The following is a 13,511-nucleotide window of genomic DNA, read 5'->3' on the forward strand; positions in this document are numbered from 1 at the left end:
GGACGCCACTGAAAAGCCGGGCGGTACTCCCCGCCCACAAAACAAAATCTTCAGGAAAAAGTGTGACCAAGCTTGTATTTGAGTTCAATAAAACGGGCAATCACTAATGCAATGACCCTCTTCATTTGATGATTTAATGATGTTAATAATAACAATTATACTTTGATCTATTAAAAAAGAATTAACAAAACAGATATTGGAAATGACTATTTTTGTTTATATACTTATAAATGTAGTTCATACAAATAAAATATTTGTGATTAATAAATACATTTGTTATTTTAATTATTTCATTTTTATATATTTTTATATGGGAATATCAGCTTTATAATCAGCCCTTCAAAGTGTAATAAAAAGTGTAAGGTTTTTAATTTTCAGATGTTAGGGTACATTTTCATTAAAATAAATTATATTTCTTATAGTTTTTAGAAAAATGTACATGGTATTCCAACAGTAAATCGATTAACTGAAGTCGAACTAGTTTTATTGACAATAAACAGTTGGAATACCTCGAATTATTTATCAGTTGATATTCTTTAGTTAGAGGTATTTTATTTCGACTTCAGTTTATTTTAACTCTCTTTTTAACTATTTAATGTTGGTTTCTTTGGTTTGGTTTTAAAAGAGACCGTGCTCAAAAAACTCATTACGCCTCTCCGGAATCACTGCAAATTGTACGTTGAATTGTGCAATCGTATTTTCCCAGGCCCCAGTAATTGTTGTGCATACACCCACACCTCCTTTACCCCTTTTTTTGGTGTGAGATGATTTCACGCAGTGCTAATTAATTGCCCAACAATCGAAGCGTTTGGAATGCAGCCCAAAAGAGTCTAAAGAGCGTGGGAACTGGCCGAAAAGTGAATGAAAAGGCGGGTCAAATCGGGCAGAGGAAGTGGAAGTTGTCGCCTCAGTTTGGACAAGCCGAAAGAGTTTTCACACCTGTTTGCGGGCCAATTGATTTCACCTTTTCCTATCAACTCGAATAAACTAGGAAACCTAGAGAGCTGAGAACCAAGATCGAGATCCGAGTGGAGGCAGCAAATTCAATTAGTAATAAACAAGACCTTGATATATGTATGGATTTGGATGCCATATCGCTTGGGGCAGAATCGAACGAGGTGGTAAGTCCCGATTCCAGTATGCCGATTTGCAATCCACACACATGTGTGTGACTATAAAATTTATTAAAGCCCAGGGGCTGGACTGCAAATCAGTTGCGTGGGCACTTTTCTCGCCCCGCATTTAGGTTTTTGCACTTTTGCAGTTGCGGTTGCAATTCAGTCGGAGCCTAATAAAGCAATTCAGGGAAATCATTTGGGAGGCCATTTGAAGTGCGCCTATTAAATGCGGCAAGAAATCACAGCCGGGGCGCAACAAGCTGTAAACTTGTTGCAGATCAAAAAAAAATGCTGCAGAGATTCGCACACTGGAACAGGGTGGAGGTACGTTGGAGGTCGGATAAATAGGAATTATTTCTCAAATTACCTGATGCTATTAAGTTAAATATACAGGGCTTAAAGATGAGAATTAATCTTATTTTTAATCATTTAAGTTTATCAATTTAATAATTTTTATGTTAATTCTATATATAATCTATAATATAATAAAGAGTATTAGGTCTTTTTTTCTGAATAAGAATTTATAAGAGAATTTAAGCTATATACCCATTAAAATGAATTGACGTGACAAAACCACTATCTCTCGAAACAAAACAAGCTTATAATATTAACTTTTATAGAATCGATTTTCTTTATATTGTATAATATAATTTTAGGGTCAGGTACCTTTTTTTAAAATCTAAGACCTATAAAAAATGTAACTCTTTCTTCTGCAAATGTTTAGGTGAAGTTATAAAATAATATAACGCAAGGCATACAAATTTTTATTTTTTCTAAGATATAAATTAAATTAAAGATTGTTAAATATTACTAAGTTTACATTTATTAATCAAACATCAAGATATATTTTTCTTTGGGTTTCCAATATAAGCTTCGCTATTATTCTGACCATCGCTGTTTATAAATATCGAAAAGGGAGCGGCAATGGCAAAGGGCGAGGCACCAACGCAGCGTAAAGAGATCAAAATGAACTCATTTGGAGAGCCGGAGAGGTAGAATCGGTGGGCAGAGGCCCAAAGACCCGGGTCCCTGGAGTTGGCGGCTCCCCTCTCTGCGATCCTCGCTCCTCGATCCTTGGAGCAGTCTTCCGACTCCGAGTGCCCTGTGAGTCTGTGTAAATCATTGGGGGGCGTATAACGCAGCTCTTTGCTCTTCATTTGTTGTATTTTATGCGTACATGTTCGCGGAAAAGTCGTAAAATTATTAAAAATCGTTTAAGTATTTCGGCATCTTTCATCGCTGCCACAGCGGAAGCAAAATGCCGAATCTTCCCCTCTCCAGATTCTTCGGAGAGAGAGAGAGAGAGGGGGAGACCAAGAGTCGCGTCTACAACATTGTTTTCCACAATCATTCCACTGCTCCACCCAAAAATCCCCCAGCCATCGACTTTCCCCTGCCGCCTCTTTGTCTGCCAAACTGTGCGGGTGTCAAGTGATCGATGTGGTGTAGAAATTCTAGATGGGTGATACGAGGGGAATACTCAGAAGAGAAGGGCAACCGTCCCGCCCTCCGGCTTGTTAAATACATGTTATTAATGCTGTTATAAATCGATTTTCCCACTCTGACCCACTCTGATGTGTTCTAGTTCTGCTTCCCACAGATCCTATGCATTATCTAATGATTCTATAAATGTGTGTTAATTGATGATATTAGGGCCTTTGGGGCTAAATATGGTAAGAACCCGACGTTGTGTGGAACGATCTGGCTAAATTATTTATTATACTTTCCAGTCTGATGATGTTTTGTACCTATCTTATTAGGTTTATTATTAATACTTTTTTATCAGATGTTCTATTTGGTGAACTTGAAACTAGAAACTGTACTTCTTCTCTGTACTTCCTCCTGACTATGCGAGACCTAAGACCATGGTCTATTGTAATATTAAATAGTAATTTATACATTTTATTTCTCCATCATATAATGTTCACGACTTCTAACCTGGAAAAGGCAAGAGAAATTCGAGCTGTTGGCAACCCTGGGAATATCAAATGGCGATTTCTAGTCGCAAATTACCATGGAGTGAACTCTGTACCCGGTTGCTCGGTAGGTTACTTGATGGGCGAACAGTTTTGCGGTTTTTCGCCAGCATTTCAACCTCAGACACACTCGTCCACACATTCATCTACAGATCCATATGCGGTGTGTGGTGTATGCATAAACACGCTCGTACGTTTTAATATTTAGTGTTAATATGTTGACGGATTTCTGGTCATAAAAAATTTTGTGTGGAACGGTCCACGTCGTCATCCTTCGCCTTCTCCCCAGCCTCTTTCCCTTTTTCTCTGCCGCCTTCTCACTCGCTCCCACCGCCGCCTTACAGCCACTTGGCTATAATTTTCTTTAATGATGAAAGTTGGGCTCGAGTCGAACTCGAAGTTGAAGTTACAGAGAGAAGAAAATGTGCAATTATCACTTTAAAATAGCCCGTATAATAATATCCAATTGATTATCATTTATGTCAATATAATTATTTGAGAGCCATCTTGAATTTTAAATTCGAATCATATTATTCTGTAAACTATGGGAACTTGGCCACACTCTCTGCAAGTCAAATGGTCACACTACGTCGTTCGGGAGGTACAGTTGATTCAAACTATGTAAGTTAATTTTGCTTCGTAATTAGACTCTAGAATATTTTAAAAAGTCATTATGGCATGTCACAAATATGAACAACATCGATAAGATCTTGCATTAAGCAATAAAAGTTTTCCAGTGTTTTCCTTTGTGTAGAACCGAAGTCGAACTCGGACGCCGAGCCTTGGGAGTTCATTAACATAACAAACATTGTGATGTTTTGGGGCCTGACTTGGGCCGAGCTTGAGTTAAAGTTAAAGCTAAAGCTAAAGTTGGGGCTGCAGCCAGAGTTGGGGAGGTGGAGCCTACGCATTATAACAATAGTACGAAACCTATTAACGACAACAATTTTAACTGCAGCTCCGACGAATACGAATGGCGACGGCATCTGCGAATATAGCCGAGGAATAACTGAGACTGGGAGTTGGGAGTCCGATTCGCTGCGCATCGCTGCATTTCATATTTCGCAAACGGCACGCACATGAAATGACATAAATTATGTGGCAATCAATTATCGAACTGATGATCGCGGGCAAAAGCGTTTACGGCAGCAGTTTAAGCTGGGCTCTACAAGGGGCGAGTTTAGAGGGGTTTTGGATCCCCATCTCCATCTTCGGACCTATTTGCAATCGATCAGCCTCAGTGGCAAGAGCTATGGGCTGCTGTCCAAGTCCAACCCACCTTAAAACTCTCACCAGCAGCCAGCCTTTAACTCACATCAAAACAAAAAAAATCAAGAAAAAATAAACTCCGTTTTTGCTGCCTTTGTTTTTGTTACATTGTAACCTGAGCATGTGCTTGTGCATTTTTAAGCATAAAACATAAAGAGGAACGAACCAACGAAAAAGCTGCTAATACATCATGCATATTCATAGCCCAGTATGATTTTCCATTTGACAAAAAGTACAGCAAGCGCAATCGACCATTGAAAGAATAGTGGGCCAGGCCGCAACGAAATCTTAGAAGAAATCTTCAAAGTAAAAATATATAAATAAAGTTATCGGGGTTTGAAGAATAAACACGTTTTCTGCATTTCAATACTCTCTCACCATTAAAAATATGAAAAAATTGTCTTAAAAGATCTTTGCATTTCATAAAGAAACCATCGTTTTTCCATATGAAACATTTATTGATGCATACTTTTAAACACCTTTAAAAGAGATTTAAAAGTCCCTATGATTTTTATGGCACACTGTTAGCCACTGACAAGTGAGCTATTAGAGACTGGTAAACTTTTGGGTAATTATTACAATTTTGGTAAATAGCCTGGTTAAAAAGAGATGTCTTCGAAAAACAACAGAGCTCATTATGTTTTCAGAACTCCAATAAATTTGTCAACGTTTTAAGTTTACCGATGCCAGCTAAGCTCATTCCTTTCTAACTTTCTCAGATCATTAATTGTGCAAGATATCCTGACTGACTGACATCCGTTAATTTGAATTCTTTTTTCGGGAAGATTTGCTTTTTCGAGAAAGGGTTTTTTAGGTACTAAACTAAGCTCGGTTCCACGGTGCACATAATTTAGTGCATGAGTTTTTCAGCCAACCGTCTGCCTTCTTCTAGCCCCCTCTCGCTCTACCACTAGCCCCGTCTCACTTGCTCTTCGGCCTCCGAATGGATCGTATCAAGAGGTTCGGTTCGATGGATGGATGTAAAAAGTTATTCGCAGTTCGTTGCTGTCTATTATTTATTGCCGTTGAAACGACGACGTTTATTATAATTCGCATTTCGAAGTCTTCTGATTTTCGGTCTTTTTGTTGCCTTATTTTGCGGCTATTGTTGTTGCTGTTGTTGCTGGGGCCGAAGTTGGACTAAGGCGGCCATTTTCAACTGCAACATTTTAATATGCGGTTGTAAATTTAATACGCCCCGTTGTCCATAAACACATAAACACATATCAATAAGTGTAAAGGGGCAGACGGACTGAAACTCGAAGTATTTTTAGTTCGCCATTGTAGTTTTTTGCAATTAATTGCTTTGTACATTAATTAAGAGACTGACTTACTGGCTATGCAGCCATGACAGTTGGCGACACGAAAGGTCAAAGGCCGCTAATAGGGGTTAGACAAGTTTATTTGAATATCAGTCTGGGCAGATGTGCTATAAGCAGAACCACATAGCAGATGCAGCATACCAAATATAATGGCAAAAATAGCATCTCAAATGGATAAGGGGGCATTAAGGCTAATCGATGCCCATTATGCAAGCCTGGCAGCACAACAGTTGAGAAACCAATTTAGAATTATAGATAGGAACAAATTAAAATGGCATAAAAATATTATGACTCTTAAATTTGAAAAATAAATTATGAGACATGGATTAGGGTCCCATGCTTAGAATATTTTGTTATTAAGTTAAATAAATCAAACTGGATTAAATACCAATAGACATTAAAAAACCGGCTCTATGATATTTATATATAATTTAATATATACCCTTAAGTAATAACAACAAATGATAGGCAATAAATCAAGCTAAGATTAGCAGCCTTCAAATTAATCATTTTAAAGCAAAAATTAAAAAAACATTCCTGATAAATATATAAAATCATTAGTAGATTCATTTTGATACATAAAACATTGCTTTGAATTCTTAGCTACAAAATCCGTTGTTGTTCCATTCGGAAAATTCAAAACATTATGCGATATGTAGCGATTTATAAAAGTCACCGAAATTAAATGTGGAACTGTGAATGGACAGCAGCAACTGTTGGATTGTTTGATGTTACGCTATATGGGGATTTGATTTCAGATGCTTTTATTCAGCTGGAGAAAATTCTTAGTTTTTTGTGGGTGGACTTCCTGTTGCTCGCCGAGTTAGATTGTGGAATGGATTAACGTTTGGATGGATATAGATAGATATTTGCAAAATAACTAAAGCCTTTTGTGTGGGCGCCGCAAAGTGTCAGCCGCCCATCAGATGAATTAATCAACGTGTGTCGCTGGCGCTGTCGTCAATCTTGTGTTTTTTTTTTCCCTCTAGGTCTCACCCGATTTGAATGGATCTACGCCTGGCTAATTTATTTATTTATTTCGGTTTAGTTTTCGGGTGCTTTTCTGCTTGTTTGCCTTGCGAATGGACGTCAACAGCTGGACTTGTTCGCATTCGATTCAATTTAAAATCTGATTTCCACTTCCACTCCCACCACGTCCCCTATCGAAATAGTTTCGGCTCCTCACATGACAATGTGCGCCGTGATGAGGGTGTGTGCGTCACTCGAATCGATAGCACAACGTGGCGTATGCGCGATGTTTGCCCACGAATCCAATCCAAATACTTGGCCACTGCACAGAAGACCCGCAAGTGAGCGGGCATTATTATTGTTATTATATTTATATTGTCATTTGTCTTCGGCCAGCCCGATAAAAGCACAAACACTAAATATTCTAGGTAGAGGCGATGGTAAATGAACCCGCGACAATTCAATGTCATTATTGATGTCATGTGAGCATTGCTTTTGTGGTCTTATGCTTTTATAATCGCCAATGTCTTTTGTCTACGGTGGGGATAATGAAATTATTCTATACTTTGTTTGGTATGTAAAACAATTTAAGAAATTATGTATTTCAATGGATTCACTCAAGAAAATATTCAGCCAAAATTGAAGAACCATTTTAGGATTGATAGAACCAATATCTAACTCTTAACTGACTTGAAAAACAAATTTATTAGGAGTCGTTTTTTCTTTCTAATTATAGAAAAAATCGTTACCAACTGCAAGTTTCTAAATATCCTTAAAATGGAATTAATACATTTTTTAAATATTATCTAATCTGGCTACAGGAGAATCTGTTCTGATTTTTCGTAAAATTATAGCTTATTTTGACCATATTTTTGTATTTTTTAGCCAACTTTTAAAGACTCAGCCCAGGAATTAGTACATTTAATGACCCTGCTCCTTAAGATTTCTCACGAATCAAAAGTCCAGAATTGTGTGCAAAAAGAACGCAGAGTGGGAGAGAAAATAAGAACAAAAACAAAGCAAAATCAATCCCCATAATCCAATTTGGTTTATTGTGTGTTGGTCCAAATTAACCGCGAACGATGTGTATGTGGCCGTGGCCAGACATATGTGGGAATATATATCTCTATAATTTATTGCATTTCAGCCCAGATCCGCTTCAATCAAATCTTTTATGTCAGAGATTAACGATTAAAGTCATTAGCAGTTAAGATCGAGATCAGTCAAACAGTTGATGTGTCCTACCAGTCAGTGGGACCCAGATCTGAATGCCTATATACTATATATGCCGTATGGGCCATATGAGCGGATGGCATTTGTATGGCAGACAAAAGGCAATACAGTTCATTCTTTTATCGCTTTTGGCATTTTTAATGCGATGTCTGAGGTTGCGGGCCTGAGGTAAATCTCGATGTTGGATGCCGAATGTTGAATGTTGAATGTCGGAGGCATCGTCATCGCCTTCAGTTGGGTTTATTGTTTCCCCACTCGGGGCAGGACGAATACGAATATTAAAAGGGCAGAGTTATAAAACATTAGCGCATATTAATCATTTTTCTTAGCCCGCTCTCGCGTACAGAAATTCCATTTATTCGTTTGCATTTCCCGCCGCAGATCTTGATGAGTTGCAGTCGCTCCAGAGCGAAATTCAATTAAAGTTTTTGATGTAACCATTCCGGGAATAAGTTGGGGAGGTGGTGGCCCTGTCTCTGTTCTGGTTCTGGTTCCGTTCGGTGGTTCGTGTTAGGCAGCGAGAACTGTCAAAATATTGACAGCGGCATCCGTTATGCTTTTTGCCCAAATTGATATTCTATTTTTGAACGCTCCCGCTCCCAGGCTCCTTCGACTTCATTAAAAATCGTGCCCCGAAATTGGGGGAAAAAAAAAATCTAAATAAATATGATGGGTATGTGGCCGAGTTAATGATGTTAGTGAGACTCCGCATAATGGAGACACTCTTTTCCCCCTTTGACAAGCTCCTGACAGTTAGCTGCAGTTTATGAATGAATGTTGTGAGTCTCGTTTTTCGCCGATCACTTTTAACTGTCTATTTGTGGATCTCCATTTCCACGTCCACCAGCTCGAAGCTTTAGCTTTGGCCAAATTATTAATGAAACCGAACCGAACCTAACCGGACCCCCAGCCAAAGAGTCTGTGAAGCTACGATCGGAATCCGATCCCATCGGATCCATAATATAACTAAGTATCATCAATTATCGCCGCCGCTCGTTGGTTCATTCATATTCAGCCCGCGACGATCGTTGGATGTTGATCTGGTCAATCAATTTGGCTTTAACCCAGGCTCGTTCTCCATCCCTACCTCTTTTTTCTAGCCCGGGCTCTGGGGTCTTGAGTTTTCAGTCTTGAGTCTATGCCCAGGGGCTAGGGGAACCGATCGACCGACAGGTAACGATTGTTGGTTCAACAGCTGAAAATCGCTTTCTCACACATCGATCGCTTGGTGGATTGACAAATTGCATTCCCTGGATTAATGATCGCCTAAATGGCATTTAATTAATTGATCTGCTGACCCCTCACCCTGTGTTGAAACTGTAAATTGCCGGTAAATTATATATAATTATATTCGCATTTTTTATCTACTCGGCCAGAGGATGGGGGTATGCAGCTAAATTCGGATGATCTACATTCACAGTGGGAATTAATTTATGCAGTCAATTAATTAGTCATTAATTGTCTTTGTGTTTTTAAGTATTTAATGGTTTAAATGTAACAAATGGTTGTTGGCAAAATGTTACAAGGGATCTTCTTTAAACCAGAAAATGAAATGGATGATTCTATAATATTAATTAAATCTAAATACTTATACGTAACAAAAGATTTAATATTCCATAGATATATGATACAAGGTATTAATGAATTATTTATTAACCAATTATTAAGCAAACCACACTTTTATTTACTAGACGGGTTTGAGCCTATATTATCTTTTAATGACGGTAATAACCATATTTCACGTAAATATAGACGACTATTAAACACAAATCTATTGCCAATATGTATTATAAGCCTTATTTTCGATACTAGATATATTTTGGAAGTTAATTCCCCGAACTATCCGTATATTTTTTGTCTCGTTGATTCCAGAGTTCGTTCGTAAGCAACCAAGTCAATATTATTATATAGTTCTCCATTCCGGCTATTGATCCAGCCGCAACACTTAGTCAGCGTATCGAGTTCCTTAAATATCATGGCCCGGGTTTACTGTGAAGTTCACACAAGCGAGCAGATAAAAAACTAGAAGAACGGGGAAAATATTTATGTCAAATGTGTAATTCCCAAATCACTTAATACTCATCAACTAATGAGGCCTAAAAGCTTCGAGCGACGACGGATGTGTTGGACAATAACAACTTCAACTAATATCCATATATCTTTCGGTTCCATGTCTGTTTGTGTGGCGGTTTCTCTATCTCATTTATTTATTTTGAAATTGTTGCGAGTACGTATTTCATTTTTTGTATTCCCGTTCCCGTTCCCCCATTTCTTCCCTTTCCCCCCTTCCAGCTAGCGTCTTTTTTCGGCTAAAACACAAAATGCAGGAAATGGACGTGTTGACAAATAAACGATGTTCCACGTCCAATATTTGCCAATATGTGTATCCATGAATTAAACACAAATTTCACTTACAGGTATGTACGTTGTTAGAAAATCAAATAGGCCTTCAGAGCTTAGAGGGGAAAAAGTGGAAAGTTTATAATGACAAATTCGTGCAAAATGTGACTTTTTCACGTTGGATTTTAATGATATATTCCAGGAAACGAGTATTTTTGTGGTGGATTCCTGCATTACTTGAAATTAAATATATTCCTTAAATATTTTTAGCCCAACTCCCCTTAGATCGCACCCGTACCTCTTCCAAACATTTTGCCCCACGAATTTGACGTCGTCTCATTAGTCACATTTAAAATTGTATTTAATTACTTTCTCACTTCATCATCAGTCAAGTCGGTGGGTCGGACGACGCCTCGTCATTGGCGTTTCTCTTCTTCTTCCGCTGGGCGGCTGCCAGGGGGTGTTCTTGGTAGGGTAGCCTACCCTACAGATACTCAGATACAGATACATATACAGAGAGATACATGCCACAGCGTTCGCCGCTTGTTTGTTTCACAGACAAGTCGGAGAAAATTGATATACTCTGGTGCACGCAGAGAAACGTTAAAGAATAACCGTTTTAAAAAGCCTTTGAAAAGATAAGTTAGGAATAAAATTATCCAAAGGTAGCTCTGAAAAATCCAAAGATAGCTTATAAGGACCCAAAGTAAAATGCTGGACAGAACTTTTTCATTTGGTACTACCCCCTTTTCTTCATTTATATGTTATGCTTTTAATAATAGATAGTATTCTGATTGAACGGGGCTTAAAACAAGTATTTGTGGAATGGTGAAATACAAATGTGATGTGTCTTTAAAAACAAAATTGTTTTATGTATTCTTTAAAGACTCTAATATATTTAATCTACATAATACTCCCTGATTTTCTCTCTGTGTTGGTATCGACTTCCGCAGCTCTTTCTTCCATTTCTGCCGCTGCCGACGTCGCTGCCTTTCATCAATTTCAAATTAGTGAAAATCGAGAAACGGAAATTATTTACTATCTGGATGGGTGGGTGGATGTGGATGTCTGTTGGATGGGTGGCAGCAACAATCTATCCATCCATCTATCTACCGCCGTGGCCATTACAAGTGCAATTTATCTCGCAAATCATTAATCAAACCCACCGTTTGTTTTCCCCACCCACTACGCCAACCTACGCCACCTCCTTTCACCCCCTATTTAGCAATTGTTTTCCGCCTGTTTTTGTGTATTTATCGGCGAAAAATTAAGAAAAGCACGAACCAAACTTGGCCCCTCCCATTCGATTGGCAAAATCAACAGAAATCACACACGACGATTCGAAAAATAAAAGGGCGGCGCTGTTCAATTGAACCGCGTATAAAACATCATTGAAATGTACGGCAGAGAGCCAACCAAGTAGGCAAAACTAAACACTAAGCTACAAAAATTTGGAAATAAATAATGCTTTAAAGTACAGTTGCGATCATGAAAATAATAGTAAAAGTTCCACTGTGGCTATTTTACTATTGCGATTGAAACCATTTTGTTTTTTTGGTTAAGTAAGACTATGCAACGTAGAATAAAGCAAAAATTCCACTTAATATTCGGCTTAAAATCATATTATGGTAATTTTTACAAGTCCATACTCGTCCGCTTATTAAAATAGTATTGCCAGCATTGGTATCTTTAAAATATGTTATACAATATTTGTTTGAGGCAGTTTTTTGGAAGGTCTTATCGGTTCCTTTGTTGTACAATTAAGAAATCGTTTAAAATTGGAGTGGTATCGGGTTGAATAGTTTAGTTACAACTGATTTAATAACGTTGAGTAAAAAAAGATTTAATGATAAACATTTAAAGATTAGACGACTTTCCAAACCGTTCCAATTTCTTTAATTTCGTTAATCAATTATAGTTTGGAAAATTGAACAAATGGAAATGACATCTATTGACATACTTTCTTTTGTAGTGCTAAAGAAGAAATTATCAGGAACTTAGAAAAAATGTAAGACCTGCTTGAAGGGAAAATAATGAATATACCTGTTAGAATGGCTTAAGCCCTGTTACCAACTTTGTGAAGCAGTGTATCAACGTTTTCTCTCCGCATTCGACGGATACAGATACATGAGCACACCTTTGCCCCAGGTGTGTGAGTGAGCGTGTGTATCGAAACGAGCGAATAAGAAGGCGGCGTATTGTATTGCGGACGCTCTCACACACACATAAGCCGGGCATTGCATAGATTGCGATTACAATTTTAATTTAATTGACCACCTCCCCGCCACCTCCATTCCAATTGGGAATCGGCCATCTGATTGGCTGAGCGATTGAAGAGAGAGAACGAGTTCCGGCGGAGAGCGGGGCTGCTCATCCGCCCCACCCCCACCGCCACAGTTCCATCGTTCCGCGAGAGCAGGCAAGTGAGATAGAGAGACTGTGTGAGAGGGATTTCTCAATACTCTTCCAGAGGGTATGATCTGTTATCCGGTTAAAAATAATTTAAGTGCTATTAATAGGAATCAACCCATGAATATTCGCTCTAAGTTTGGATTTCCATTTAATTGAGATTTTTGATAAATTTTAGGTTTAATTGCTTTAATTTAACAAATTTATTTTATTATAAAACAGAGTAAGGGAGTTTACAAATTTCGTAATTGGAGAAAAGAACGCCATTAATTTATATTAATTTTTAAATCAATATCGGACATCTATTGGACTGAATTCTTAAATGCCAAAACACTTAGTAAACTTCCTTCTAAGTTACTTATTATTATTTAAGAACTTTCTTATGGAGGCTAGCACTAAAGTAGTTTTTTGACTAATCGCTAATCTAAAAAATATATTCAAAACACAATAATCAGAGACCGAAAATAAGAATTATTTCTGTCTTTTATTTTAAATATCTAGTGGAAATTTTAATTTTATAAGTACACTTAACGCTTTTTTTTCTTAAAAGCAATCCGAAAATTTTAAAACAATTAAAAATACAACATATCTACAAAGCTTATAAAAATCATCTCATATGGTTAAATTATATAATGAAAATTTCAAATTTAACAGTATACAACATGCATTGAATGAAATATTATATTGATACCAACTAGGTGTTTTATTTAATCCGTTTTCCGAAATACCTGTTCTTCACCATCGATAAGCTGAGAGATTTCGAGTCTAAAAGAGGAAAGGGGGTGGCGTTCCATTCCGTTCCATTCCCAATTGGATGGCTCTCACGGCAGAGGTTGGCAGAGCTGCGCTGCCCAAGTATATAGTTTCTTGTTTGG

Source organism: Drosophila subpulchrella, unplaced genomic scaffold, assembly GCF_014743375.2.
Source record: "Drosophila subpulchrella strain 33 F10 #4 breed RU33 unplaced genomic scaffold, RU_Dsub_v1.1 Primary Assembly Seq141, whole genome shotgun sequence".
NCBI lineage: Eukaryota > Metazoa > Arthropoda > Insecta > Diptera > Drosophilidae > Drosophila > Drosophila subpulchrella.